The sequence below is a fragment of the Schistocerca nitens genome, chromosome 4 (genome assembly GCF_023898315.1).
Source record: "Schistocerca nitens isolate TAMUIC-IGC-003100 chromosome 4, iqSchNite1.1, whole genome shotgun sequence".
Taxonomy (NCBI): domain Eukaryota; kingdom Metazoa; phylum Arthropoda; class Insecta; order Orthoptera; family Acrididae; genus Schistocerca; species Schistocerca nitens.
This window is the reverse complement of record NC_064617.1, coordinates 620,117,734-620,132,606: the sequence shown is the minus strand read 5'-3', so window position 1 is coordinate 620,132,606 and position 14,873 is coordinate 620,117,734.

Sequence of the window (14,873 nt, the reverse complement as noted above, 5' to 3'; positions counted from 1 at the left end):
GAACGTTGTTCTTATGGATCTTGGGTAATCCATACAGCCGAGGTGGTAGGGCTTCCGTGTTGCGCAGGTTTCTCTGTATGTCCGCCGGCAGAGAAGACGCCTTGATTAATCGATTCATATTCCGAGTGATACGCTGCGTCGGATCTGAGCTTAGTTTTCGGTACGTCGTCGGATCTAATAGGTCTCGGATCTTTTGCTCTTAAACTTCGGTTTTCATTGCGACGGTCGCATTCCCCTTATCGGCAGGCAGTACCAATATACTCTTGTCGGCGTTGAGATCCTTAATGGCTTGTACCTCTTCTTTCTTCAGGTTGCAAGCTGGTGGTTTTGCTCGGCGCAGTATCCTGGCTGTTTCCGTGCGTATTTCCTCTGCCCTTTCACAAGGAAGGGTCCGAATGGCTGCTTCGGTGTTGGCAGTGATGTCCTCCATAGGTATAGTTCTCGGGACGATAGCGAAATTCCCTCCTTTTTGAGGAACAGACACTTCCTTTTCGGACAATTGTCGTTCAGTGAGGTTGACCACTGTGTGTGACATGTCGGGAATCGCCTTGTTGGTCTGCTTCCGGCATTTTTCAAACTTTACCTTCTGCCGCTCGGTGCAGCGCTCGAGTTCGTTCTGCATGCTCCTGTGAGTGATGCTGTCGATCTTGTCCCAGTCGTCTCGATGCATTCTGCTACTTAGTTGATAGAAAATGTCCAGAAGTTCCTGATCCGTTCTTGCCAAGTCTCTCCGTGTTGTATGTATTCGCTCACGAAGAAAAGCTCGTTCCATTCTGTCGTAGATACGATGTGCTTGGGCGGTGGTGAATAGGCACTTACATCTCAAGAACTTCGGTGTAGCACATTCATCTCGGCACCGTGACAGAAAGGCGAGAGAGGACATCAATCGCGCTTTCTTCTTCCGTCGTTGGTCAAGGCGTCGGTACAATCTGCAAATCTCCTCCCCGTAGAGGCGTAATACAAAATTGTTAAGGCTTTCGTGGCCACTTGTTGACAAACTGCCTATTGGCTTCTGTCTCGGGTTCTTCGGCCGACGTTCATCTAATGATTTTTCTGACATTTCGCCAGCACGAGTGGCTGGCATTGTCAAAGCTTCACCCTCCATTGCCGGTGGTGAACTGGAGGCGAGCTCGCGGCCGCAGACTATATGTACCTGGCGCGCCAACGTCCGAGGGCTTCTCCGCGGTCATTTCCGGTGCGGTTCTCCTCTTGCTACCTGCGACGGTCGTTCGCTGCAGTAGGGGCAGCCAGGATCCGTTTACCTTAAGGCTTTCCTCTTTCTTGTTGAAACTGTTCGCGTGTTTTTGTATTTCTACAGCTTCTCTGAACAAGTGCGTGTGATAGTGCTTCTCTACAGCTAGAACTTCCGTGTGAGCCGCAACAGCTCAAACGAGAAATGCAACACCTGGAAACTGTTCTGAGGAGCAATGGGTACTCCACAAATTACATTAGAAGTGTAACAGAGCGCCACACTCGGCGAAGTAACGAACCAGAAAAAGAAATGTCGGGTACGGCATTTCTTCCATACATTCCCAGAGTGACGGACAGAATCGGCCGCACATTGCGCAAACATGGCGTAAAGACGATTTTCAAACCGACAAGGAAGATCAAAGAGTGTCTTAGATCGGCGAAGGAGAAAATAGACCCACTTGCAAGGTCGGGAATATACCGTATACCATGCACATGCGGAAACGTTTATGTCGGAATGACTGGACGATCAATTAACACCAGGCTCAAAGAGCACAAGCGGCATTGCAGGTTGGGGCAGGTGGAGAAATCGGCCGTGGCAGAGCACGCACTGAATGGGACCGACCACGTAATAAAATTCGCCGACACGGAAGTTCTAGCTGTAGAGAAGCACTATCACACTCGCTTGTTCAGAGAAGCTGTAGAAATACAAAAACACGCGAACAGTTTCAACAAGAAAGAGGAAAGCCTTAAGGTAAACGGATCCTGGCTGCCCCTACTGCAGCGAACGACCGTCGCAGGTAGCAAGAGGAGAACCGCACCGGAAATGACCGCGGAGAAGCCCTCGGACGTTGGCGCGCCAGGTACATATAGTCTGCGGCCGCGAGCTCGCCTCCAGTTCACCACCGGCAATGGAGGGTGAAGCTTTGACAACGCCAGCCACTCGTGCTGGCGTAACGTCAGAAAAATCATTAGATGAACGTCGGCCGAAGAACCCGAGACAGAAGCCAATAGGCAGTTTGTGAACAAGTGGCCACGAAACCCTTAACAATTTTGTATAAGTCCCAAAATTAAACCGTTGAGAGAAGTCTTCCGCTGTGTTAAAATAATAAATGATTGTTGTGGAAATCTTTCTGACGTGAAGATACGTGAGTTATATAGCTCCTTTACTCATGCAAACATCAGATAAACGAATATGTAATACGAAATCGAACAGTGAGCCAAGGATATGACGGAGTATCCCATATGAGTGGCATATGCAATGCTACACTGAAAAATAATCAAGACGGTTTGTATTTTGTCCTTAAAGTCAATGTAAAGGCTAAAATGCTAATCAGGAAATAGCTCTGTATTTCGAAACCCTTGAGGATATCTACAAATTTATTGTCCACTAAAGTAGCCACTAAAGTAGCGTAGCACTAAAGATTGTTCCAAGAGCACGTACAGGATAATATTAAAGAGACGTTATCCAACGCACTAGACTGGAAGATAAGAAACCATCCACATACTCGAAGAGAGATTCTTTGACGAATTTAACATAGTTCGTGAGAGATGTAACAAACGATATTAACATTAAGTCATAGAAACTTAACCATATCATTTTAAGATTTTATGTAAAACATAAACGTAAACTCCGTTCGCTGGCCCTGGTAGACCCATTGGTACCGACTACCGCCCTGTCATCCTCCGCCAGTGGCATTATTGGATGCGATATGGAGGGGGCGGGGGGAGGCAGTTTTTGTGATTGCAGCCGGTACCAATCAGTCAAAAAGCTCGTCGTAATTTTCATCAGGAGGCTGAGTGCATCTCCTTCTACCTTGGAAGAATCGCTGGCAGTACCGGGAATCGAACTCTTGTCCTCCTCATTGCAGTCAGCCGCGTTGATGTTTCAGCTTAGAAGTAGGCTATTTAGGTTTTCTTATTGGTAACGCCACGTAGCGCTCTGTATGAAAATCACTGGCTGTGCTGTGTGCAGTCTGTGGCTAGTTTGCAGTTCTTTTATGGCTAATTCGTGATTCTGTAATGTATTTTCATGCCGCGAAAAAATAGGTTGGAAATGCTCACATTTTTGTGTTCTTACTTCATTACAGACCTTTTGACATTTCGATTCGATTTTATGTAACTCAGTAGTTAAATCTTCACGTGTTTGTTCAAGCGTATGTTCCACTGAGTCTAACTTTTGAAGCTTTTGTTCCATTGTGTCTAACTTTTGAAGCTTTTGCTGTGTTTGTCTCTGATTTTGTTTCATTTGTTGCATTAATTGCAATAATAATGTGTTAGTGTCTGGAATCTGTTCCTCTATGCTTTTCGGCAGTGCATTTGCAACGGCAACATTCACATTTTGACAAGCAGAAAATGTGTCTTGACTTATTTGAGAAAACGGTGAGGACGCAAAACCTGAATCTACAGTATTTGAAAGATTGTGTCCTGTCACTTCGGATTCCTGAGGCGAGCTATTGCCGACCGATCGATCGATAATGCTTCCCTGTTCACTAATTGTTTCACTGCCTACACCATTATTTGCAGCTCGCTCCATTTTCCTATGCACAATTACCAAATTACTACTTTGAACATTAGGTAATTCATTACTCGGCGGCGCTAACACACTGCTTTCGTCTTCACTGTCATTTCTCAGTTTACTTTGGAGCCTAGTATTACGTTTTTCACACGCCATTATTGTCACAAAATTTAACACGACAACACAGAAAACCACAATTTGAAGAGAAAAATAAGAAAACACATTAACATAGCATTGAAAATCCTATCTCGTTAATTGCAAGCGCAGCTACGAGATACTTGGCAAATCTACATGCATGCCACAACTGTTTTACTGTACAAGAATGAAAAACTACAACTACAAAGGAAATTCTCTCTACAATTACGCGCTAGCAATAAACAAAGGCTGCACTAATTACACAAACTACAAGAAAAAATCAGAAGATTCCAGTGAGGTATCCTCGGCTAAGAGTCGACATATGAAACGTCCCCTTAGAAAAATTATACATGACTGTGCTTAAACTGACACACAATATTTTTTTAGCGCAACGCAATCTGACTTTCAGTAATCCCTACAAGAGAATGGCCCTGACTAACATTAACCTATACGTTTCACAAATCACTTGCCTCACAAAAATCTTCGTTACTCGAACTACTGCAATACAGCGAGCGCTACTACTGCCAGCTAAATAAAAGATTCTAACTACTGAAGGCACTAACTACTGATAGGCATAGTTAGCAAATGAAAGATATTGATAGAGAACAAACAATGTATTTACTTAATAGTCATAATATATATATATAGCAGTTCATGACATCCATTCTTACAAATGTACTGTTTCTGATGGACACACCTCCAGATTATCCATTCTCAAAAATCCGCCATCTCACTTCCCCACATCCACCACTGCTGGCGGCTCGCCTCCAACCACGCAACGCTACGCGCTGTTAACATCCAGCTGCCAAACACTACAATGGCAGACAACAATGCAAACTAGCCACAGACTGCACGCAGCACAGCCAGTGATTTTCATACAGAGCGCTGCGTGGCGTTACCAATAAGAAAACCTAAATAGCCTACTTACAAGCTACGGAGGAGAACGTTCAAGGTAAACCACTTGACGGAATTTAATTAGCACTGCGGTCCTTGCATTCAGAGAGTTTCGGCATTGCATTGTGATAGACGAAGTGCGGGTGACGTTCTGTTGTGTTGGGAACTGGTTGGAGTTGGGATAGGTCTATTGGAGTGAGAGGCGCTACCACTTCATTGCTTGAACTGGGAGTCCCCGTGACTGTACTTACGAACCTACTTTGTTTGGTCACATGACTTGATTGCTTTTTATGATTGTACCTGGATTGTAATGATTAGCCCGTTACATTTCCTTTGATCTCATTTGTCAGAAGTATTTCACATTAATTGTGTGAAACTCACAATATATTGCGTACAGAAATTCTTCTTTGGTTTGGTCGTTGGCTATGTAAGATTCTCATACGTTTTCTGCTATTGTGAATAATTCACATTTGCTATACCGGGACGGAAATGCGTGAGTGCGCTGTGTAAATGTTGAATAAGATCCTTGACACTGTGTTTAGTTTTATCTGTGGTTGACTTTCTACTCCGTCAGTTGTGCAGCATTGGGGCATTCTTATTTAAGGTATAGCGGTAAGCCGTTGCGTTCTTCAGAGATCTGTTTTCTGTTAATCCGGAAAAAAGTAGCTGGAATACCTTATTGTGGAGATGAAGACTTATTTATAACACTTTCTTCTTCTGGAGAAGATTTTTGAGGAATTTTAAAGGTACGTTTGCAATTTTCCTAGTGAAAGAATTTTGTGATTGGTAGTCTTCTTATGCTGTGTAGCCTTCCTGTCAATAATCAGAATCTGATTTGTCAAAAACGATTTTCGTTAGAGTGAAACACACGTCCACAGTTCATAGTAAAGTTGTGAAGATTCTGTTGTGTGTGCATTGCACCTTACGCCACACGAAGCAACAGATTGTTTCTGACATGCAAAAAATATTTGGAGCAGATTATTTTTCTTTAGCGGCTGCATCCGCTGATTTGTATTTGCTTTCAAGAACGTCATTATGTAGGCCAAAACAGCTTGCTGAGGAAGAGGTAAATCACTTTTATTTCAGTGGATATCTCGCCTTGTGTGCTTGAACCAAAAGTGTGTAGTCGGGATCGTAAGGTGTCGCGCTAGCAAACAGACTAATTTTCAGTGAACACTATTGGTAATTTCAGACAGTTATTTTCTTCTGACATGAGCAGTAATTTATCTGTGGATATTCCAAGTCAAACACTGCACTTCATATCACGCAACGCTCACACTGTACTCGGTACTGAGTTTTAGTTATATAGCTTTCACCGAGCATAATGTTTCTTTTGGGATTTAATTAGATTAATTTCCTTTATATCAAATCTTTATTTTCAAGCACTTTTTAAGATTTATTTCACAACACTGTTCAGATGCGCAACACAGGATTAACCAACAGTGAGTTTTGCTCAGAAATCACATACGTTCAGTGTATTCAGTTTTCTCACATACAGAAATATGTTTACAGAAAATAACAGCTATATTTTGTACTGTGCTTTATATTATTTACTACGGTCGTTTGAACTCCCCGCTACGATTTGCTATTCAGTTCCACTTCAGTGCCGGCCTTTGGAAGCATCGCACCAAAACCTGAAACCAGAAAGCATAATAGCATACTTACACCACATATTTGCTGACAACTACCCAGTAATACCTTGCATCATATCGTGAGTAGTTGTTTAATTCCTCTGTATGTGAATAAGAGGGTCAATATGTTTCCAAGATTGTGTATCTGCTTTGTATGAATAAGTTTTATGTGTATAAGAACTGATGTAAAATATTATAATGAGGCCACAAAAATGTAATTAACTGAAACAGCTCTCCTTGTACTTACTTATTTGACATGTTTCGTCTCTGGAGCAGAGAGAATAATAGTTCAGAAATGAAATACAATAAGGAACTTTTGAATGATTAACACATTCGTAGGAGCGTGCATAATCAGCTATACTCTGATGAATGCGACGAAGAGAGGCTTAAGAAGTTGCACAGTAGGCATGATTCGTGATTACTCCATCGATTAGTGTAATTGTCACAACGGCTCGACATACCGCTAAAATCTTTTTTAGAAGCTAACAAAATCCATATAGAACATATAGGTAAATAGCTTTACATAATTCATAAGCAGTCAAATAGCACGAAGGTCATAAAACAAAGTCGTCACGCCTTTGAAACTTTGTAACTGACACAGTCAGAGTTGTATTTGAATTATTTCATAGCATAGCAGTTACACTAATCTACGATGTTTTTACGTTGTGAAGATTGCTCGTGTGTAGCTGGCTAGTAATAAAAAAATTATTTGCGATCTTGACTTCGAGGATTTTCAGCCCATAACGTAAAAATGGGAACAGATTGCTTGTCTCCAACGTAGACAATGTTAACGAACATGAAGCATGAATCCTGTCCGCTATGTCAGCGAGCACGGTCCCCGACAGTCGAAAGCCATCACGTTGTTTCTATCGGCAGTCTATGGAGGCGGCTACATCCCTGAAAAGGATTTATGAATAGTCCAGGGCCTGCACAGTGGCGAGGTCGGTGTCTCCATTGCGTTAGGCACACAGATTCTTAAGAGACAACGCGGCTCTTCACTATTCTTTGCTGGATTGTCACACCGGCAGCCTTTACGACTCGTTACGAAAACCCAATCACCAGACCCGCCAAACTGTTCCATTAATCATGACCCATGATGAAAGAAGTTCTTTCCTTCCAACACAGCCGTCATCTGTAACTAAATTTCTCTTGAGTGATTTATAATCTCATGAACTATACCAAAAATGTGACATGATTAAATGCACGGAACAACAAAAAGTGCATTCAGAAACTTAATTATTGATGTGGGTCCCACACATCAATTTAGGCAAATACTGGGAAGAGTCACTTGGAAAGAAGGTGGTTGAGTTTATGGAGCGGGGGTTCCACGGACCTGTGACCAGGGGATTTCAACCTTTCTAAGATTACAACCATGTCACTGAAAATAAACAAAAATTAATTACGTGTATTGTTTTCCTTCGTGACCACTAGTTGTGTATTTCACGCGGTGTTATCGCGAGAAGTATGCAGCAAAATTACAGTTCTGGAAACAGTTCATTTTTCGTACATAGAAATATTCATAAACTAAAAAATTGAATTCAAAAATAAACATTGCAGAATTACTAAACATGAGGACGGTCACTAATCTTGATTAAATAATTATGCATCATGGAACTTGTAACAACACCTACTGAAACATTAAAGCTACGAGGGCGAGCAAGGAAAAAGCGCCTCTGAATTCTTTTATTCTGTTCGCAATGTCGTTTCAGGTATTACATGTCACGCATAGTACATGGTCGATTTTCCTGCTTCGCTGACGCAAGCTGCAACCCTCTGCCGCTAGTGGGCCCAGAATTGTAGCGCGTAACATGGCTGTGTGTAACGTATCGCGTCGGTTCTAGAGAAACACCAATAATTGGCTTGCTGAACAAATAAAGAATAAAAAAAGGGCACGACAGTACGACTCCCGTGACATATGCAACAATCCAACACCTTGTGTTCACCGTCGTCGATCATCCTCCACACAATCCTGAATTTGCCTCATTCGATTTTCATCTGTTTCCAGAACTTAATGAACACCTTCGAGGACTTTACTTTGATGGTGATGAAGCGCTGAAAGCAGAGATGAGCTTATGCTTTCGTCAACAAAGTCAAACTTCCAACTGTGATGGCATCAACAAATTGGTCTCTCGTTATGAGAAATGTGTTCGTCGGCAGGGTGACTACGTTCAGAAATAAATATGTGTTCATGAAGTACAAAAATTTAGAATGTCAATAGAGTTTGTTTCTTTTCATAAGATTTAAGAGTTTTCACTTTAAAAATTTGGAGGCATTAATTTTCAGCACGCCATCGTACCCAGGTGTGCGGCAGCACTAAGTAATTTTTCGTGTTTGTGTACGGGTAAGAGATGTAGTCTTCTAGAGATTGAGAGAAGTGAAAGAAGAGAGGAAAAGAGAGAGACAGTACTATCTTCACATGTGTTGCTTATGAACGTACGACAAGAGTGTTCAAAGTCACGCCCGTGAGGTGAACTCGGCGGTGCATTTTAAAAGATGATTTGATCAACATTAGAGGTGGAAGCAGCATTCATCTTTAGTACAACGTTGTCTCCAAGGCGCTAGCAGACTATAGTTCTGTCACGCAAAAATGGTTCTCGTTGCGATATCGATACGGTAGAGGCATGAACTCTGAGATTATAACATACGCAGGATAGACCTCCTTGTAAGGAATTAGATTGGTGAGACGGGTGAAATCAGCGTTTCCATTAACGGAAACTGGCAGCAGATTCTGGCCGGCGTAATCACTGTTCCTGATAGGCCTGGGAAGACGTTCTGTTGTTTCGGCTTAGCGACGTCAATCTACATGTGTCGGATGTGGTAAGCGCTTTGGTACATTCATAAAGCGATTGGGGTCGTATGAAAATGCACCGATTTACTCATAACTTCAGAATCATCAGGTCTGCACTCAATGCATCTCCGGCGATCAGGTGCGTCCGCAGCTATATTAGCACAAATCCAATTGCACCATCGTCTTCCACTTGTCAGGATAATCAATCTGAGGAGTTAAATTGTCAATATAATTGTGTACTGGTGTGGCTCGTTTATGACTAGGTAGTGACCACAAGCCATGGACCAGTCGTAATTATTTGTATTGGTCAGTAATTGAGTTCATCTCGCCTGTCTGGAACGTGTTGTCGCTTCATCCTCTTTCCGTGAGGTTATAAATGCTTTCAGTGTGCGATATATTTAAATATTTGTAACATTCTATTGGTGTTTTGGTTACTGCACTTTGTTCTCGACAGCGTGTGGTTGTACCTGATACGTTGCACCACGTAGTGGTTTATTTGAGAACTTCTATATGTTTTCATCCCTAGACCATGTTGTTGCGGTGTCTTTTACGAAAATAAACGTCCACGCAGTACTTTTAACTGATCTACTCCATCTGAATACACTATCGATAATTCTTACGCACAGGCTCAAAGCTAGCTGTACTCCAACTAATCCCAACTTCATGGCAAAGCACAGCCTCACTAACGTATTTTACTTGAGGTGCAGAGCAGAGCAGATATTCCGTTGCGCTAATATGTTCTTTTATAAATTTCTGTACCATGAGAAGCAGTTACCTTTATGTACGTGTGAGTTTCACGATAGACGTACAAGTAATGACTTTAAAATTGCACTTATTAAAAGTTCCATACATCGAAGTTTAATTGTCGATTTCACAATTACTGTTTCATACGTTAGAGTTTCAGACGGTCTTCAGAGAGTCCACTGGGCGTGAGCAAGTAATACGAAACTCGTTGTCCCGCCATTAGCGCGTTCGTAACACCTGGAGCATCCGGAATCCGTCAACAGCCGTATATTATCACGCAGCTTCCGTTGACCTTGGTTCGCCGCGTGCAAGATTGTTGGATGTGGAAACGAGCTTAAGCGCTTTAGCACATTCATAACTTGACTGGAGTGGCGTAAAAATATTGCTATTTTTTTCTATTTTTTTCATTCGTTTTGAATAGCAGGTTTGTATTCATGGCTTCTTCGGCGACGAAGTGCCACAATATTTAAATTACAGCATCTTGCACTTGTCACTATAATCAACTGAGGGCTTAAATCTTCAGAGTAATAGTTTATTGATGTGGTCCGCTTATCACTAATGTCAAAGACCTACCATTTAAATATTCTTAAGACATACGGTGAAAAGGACTGCCATTAACCTCATTTTCATGACTGACGCGGTAGTAGTACATCTACATCTACACGACTACTCTGCAATTCACATTTAAGTGCTTGGCAGAGGGTTCATCGAACCACAATCATACTATCTCTCTACCATTCCACTCCCGAACAGCGCGCGGGAAAAACGAACACCTTAACCTTTCTGTTCGAGCTCTGATTTCTCTTATTTTATTTTGATGATCATTCTTACCTATGTAGGTGGGGCTCAACAAAATATTTTCGCATTCGGAAGAGAAAGTTGGAGACTGAAATTTCGTAAATAGATCTCGCCGCGACGAAAAACGTCTTTGCTGTAATGACTTCCATCCCAATTCGCGTATCATATCTACCACTCTCTCTCCCCTATTACGTGATAATACAAAACGAGCTGCCCTTTTTTACACCCTTTCGATGTCCTCCGTCCATTCCACCTGGTAAGGATCCCACACCGCGCAGCAGTATTCTAACAGAGGACGAACGAGTGTAGTGTAAGCTTTCTCTTAAGTGGACTTGTTGCATCTTCTAAGTGTCCTGCCAATGAAACGCAACCTTTGGCTCGCCTTCCCCACAATATTATCTATGTGGTCTTTCCAACTGAAGTTGTTCGTAATTTTAACATCCAGGTACTTAGTTGAATTGACAGCCTTGAGAATTGTACTATTGATCGAGTAATCGAATTCCAACGGATTTCTTTTGGAACTCATGTGGATCACCTCACACTTTTCGTTATTTAGCGACAACTGCCACCTGCCACACCATACAGCAATCTTTCTAAATCGCTTTTCAACTGATACTGGTCTTCGGATGACCTTACTAGACGGTAAATTACAGCATCATCTGCGAACAACCTAAGAGAACTGTTCAGATTGTCACCCAGGTCGTTTATATAGATCAGGATACCCCTAAGGTATCTACTTCTAAGAAACTCATGCTAGCAACTGTTCGTGTTTCAAATTCTGGAATATTCCATTCGTCTTCCCTGGTGAAGGAATTTCGGAAAACTGCGTTAAATAACTCCGCTTTAGCGGCACAGTCGTCGGAAACAGTACCATCGGCAATGCGCAGCGAAGGTATTGACTGCGTCTTGCCGCTTGTGTACTTTACATACGACCAGAATTTCTTCGGATTTTCTACCAAATTTCGAGACAATGTTTCGTTGTGGAACCTATTAAAGGCATCGCGCATTGAAGTCCGAGCCAAATTTCGCGCTTCTGTAAATTTTAGCCAATCTTCGGGATTTCGCGTTCCTTTGAACTTCGCATGCTTTTTCCGTTGCCTCTGCAACAGCGTTCGGACCTGTTTTGTGTACCAGCTTTGTATGTTTATTCTTGCGTTCCACATTAATGTTATAGCACTCCGTCTTCAGGCCACAGGTGGCTCATCGGTACCATCCGACCGACGTGTCATCCTCAGCTGTGGATGCGAATAGAAGGGGAGTGTGGTCAGCACACCGCTCTCTCGGACGTTATGATGGTTTTCTTTGACCGGAGCCGCTACTATTCGGTCGAGTAGCTCCTCAATTGGCATCACGAGGATGAGTGCACCCCAAAAATGGCAACAGTGCATGGTGACTGCCGGCCACGCTCAACAGCGCTTAACTTCTGTGTTCCGACGGAAACCGGTGTATCCACTGCGGCAAGGCCGTTGCCCACTTGAGTGTTATATGCCTAAGTGAAAATTTTACCGATTTGTGCATTAACCGAGCTGGGAAGTTTAATGTAGCAGCAACAAGCTATAGACAGAACCTCGTCTGGAACAGCTTTTACTTGTAGGTCAGCGCAGATTGTTGAGTTTCTAACAAAGAAATGGGCATTTAAAATTCTTTGCAGTGTCTTCATTCAGGTACAGTGTAGTTTGACAGTGTGTATGTGAAGATTTTACTATTATGGGGCACATTTAATAACCGAATTGTAAAGTAAGAGCCTGCTCTTCCAATTCGTGGATTATCTTTTTTCAGTAAGAGACATACAGCAGATAACACACGGTCTGTTTTATTCATGGTACCTTATATCTGTTTTCTTTTAAGTAGGACGTTTATCCAGGTGAAGGTACAGTTACTTGGCGGACTCATTCAAGAGAATGTATTCGCTGATTTACCGTGTGTGTAAATCCTGACTTTCTCTAGTGCTTGAAGCTTCTCGAATTTCATTTTGACACACTATTTGTAGATTGTTTTACAACAAATACAAGCGATCTTTAGAAAGTGTCATAGTAAAGCACTATATAATTGTCTGAATGATATACAACTGTCTCATCAGAAGCTGTTTTAAGTGGATGCATATCTGGATATACATCAGACACATACACACTCTACGATAAAAACAAAACGACGCACCACGAAGGAATTATCCGAATGGAACTGAGATCGGTAAGCATGATGTAAAAACGTATACAGACAAACAAATAATGAAATATTCAGAAAAATTGGATTATTTTTGCCGGCCGCGGTGGTCTCGCGGTTCTAGGCGCGCAGTCCGGAACCGTGCGACTGCTACGGTCGCAGGTTCGAATCCTGCCTCGGGCATGGATGTGTGTGATGTCCTTAGGTTAGTTAGGTTTAAGTAGTTCTAAGTTCTAGGGGACTGATAACCACAGCAGTTGAGTCCCATAGTGCTCAGAGCCATTTGAACCATTTTTTTTTTTGGATTATTTTTCAAGGTGAAGAGCATCACAGAGGCAGTCAGTCAATAACGCTTTGGTCCACCACTGGCTCTTATACAAACAGTTATTCGGAATGGAACTGTCTAATAGAGTTGTTGGATGTGTTCCTGAGATTCTGTCCAATTGGCGTGTTAGCTCGTCAAGATAACGAGCTGGGTGGAGGGTCCCGTTTGCTCAAGGTAAGGTTTGACAAGCACGATGGCAAGCATTAGAAACTCACGCCATGTTTGGGCGAACATTATCTTGCTGAAATGTAAGTCTAGGAAGGCTTGCCGTTTAGGAAATGAAACGGGAAGTAGAATATCGACGATGCATCTCTGTGCTTTAAGAGTGCCGCAGATGACAAAGAAAGGGATCCTGCTGTGAAAAGAAATGGCACCCCAGACCATCACACCTGGTCCTCGGGCCGTATGGTGGCGTTAGTCAGTTTGGTATCCCATCGCTGTCCGGGGTGACCCGAGACACTTCTTCGCCCGTCACTGGAGCCCAGTTCGCAGCGGGACTCATCTTTGAAGACAATTCGACTCCAGTCAATGAGATTCCATGCCGAAGACGTGTCTGGAGATGCCGCAGACAGCAGTTGGTACCAACCTGACTGTCGCCCGCCATAAGACCCGATAACCAGGAGTGATGGTTTGGGGTAGCATTACTTTTCATAGCAAAACCACGCCAGCATTAGAGCCCGTACGTCAACGATATTCTACTCCTCGTTTTGTTGCCCTTCATGGCAAGATAATTCTCGGCCACACACGAGGAGAGTAGAAACTTGTCTTCATGCTTGCCGAATGCTACCTTGCCCATCAAGATCTATTACCAACTGAGAACGTACAGAGCACTATGGGCAGGGCCCTCCAACCAGCTCGAGATTTTGACGAGTCTATACGTCAGACAGAAATTGGCACGATATCCCTCAGGAGGACATACAACTCTATCAACCAATGCCAAGCCGAATAACTGCTTGCAAAACGGCCACGTTACTGCCTTGCTCAGTATGTGGGGCTCTTTCTCTTCGAAAAATCATTCAAATTTTCTGAAACTGTAATCATTTGTTTGTCTGCACACCTGCATCATATCATCAGATTTCCGTCCCATTCGGGTAACTCCTTCGTGGTGCGTCTTTTTTTTTTTTTTTTTTTTTTTTTTTTTTTTTTTTTTTTTTGGTCCGAGAGTACATATGCATATTAAGTAATTTGGGCCGCAAAAGAGAATCTTCTCGTACCCCAGGCCTACAGAATAAATGTAAGGAGCGGTGTCACCAATGTATGGATGTGTAACAATTATTAGACTCGAAGTGTAAGTTCTGTTAATTATCGGTCTAACTACAACACAGAAAATTCATAAGGAAACACACACTTTTGCCTCCAGAAACGTATACAACATCTTTGTCCTTTATTGCCCTGACAAATCTATTTATGCGTTTGTAAAATGAGGATAATAACACTGTTTGAGTAATAAACGTATTTCTTGAGTGACCAACCTCACATTGTTAATAACTTCTTTTATAAAACATATTTACAAACATCTTAAAATATTTATGTAAGCCGGCCGGTGTGGCCGAGCGGTTGTAGGTGCTTCAGTCTGGAACCGCGCGACCGTTACGGTCGCAGGTTCGAATCCTGCCTCAGGCATGGATGTGTGTGATGTCCCTAGGTTAGTTAGGTTTAATTAGTTCTAAGTTCTAGGGGACTGATGAC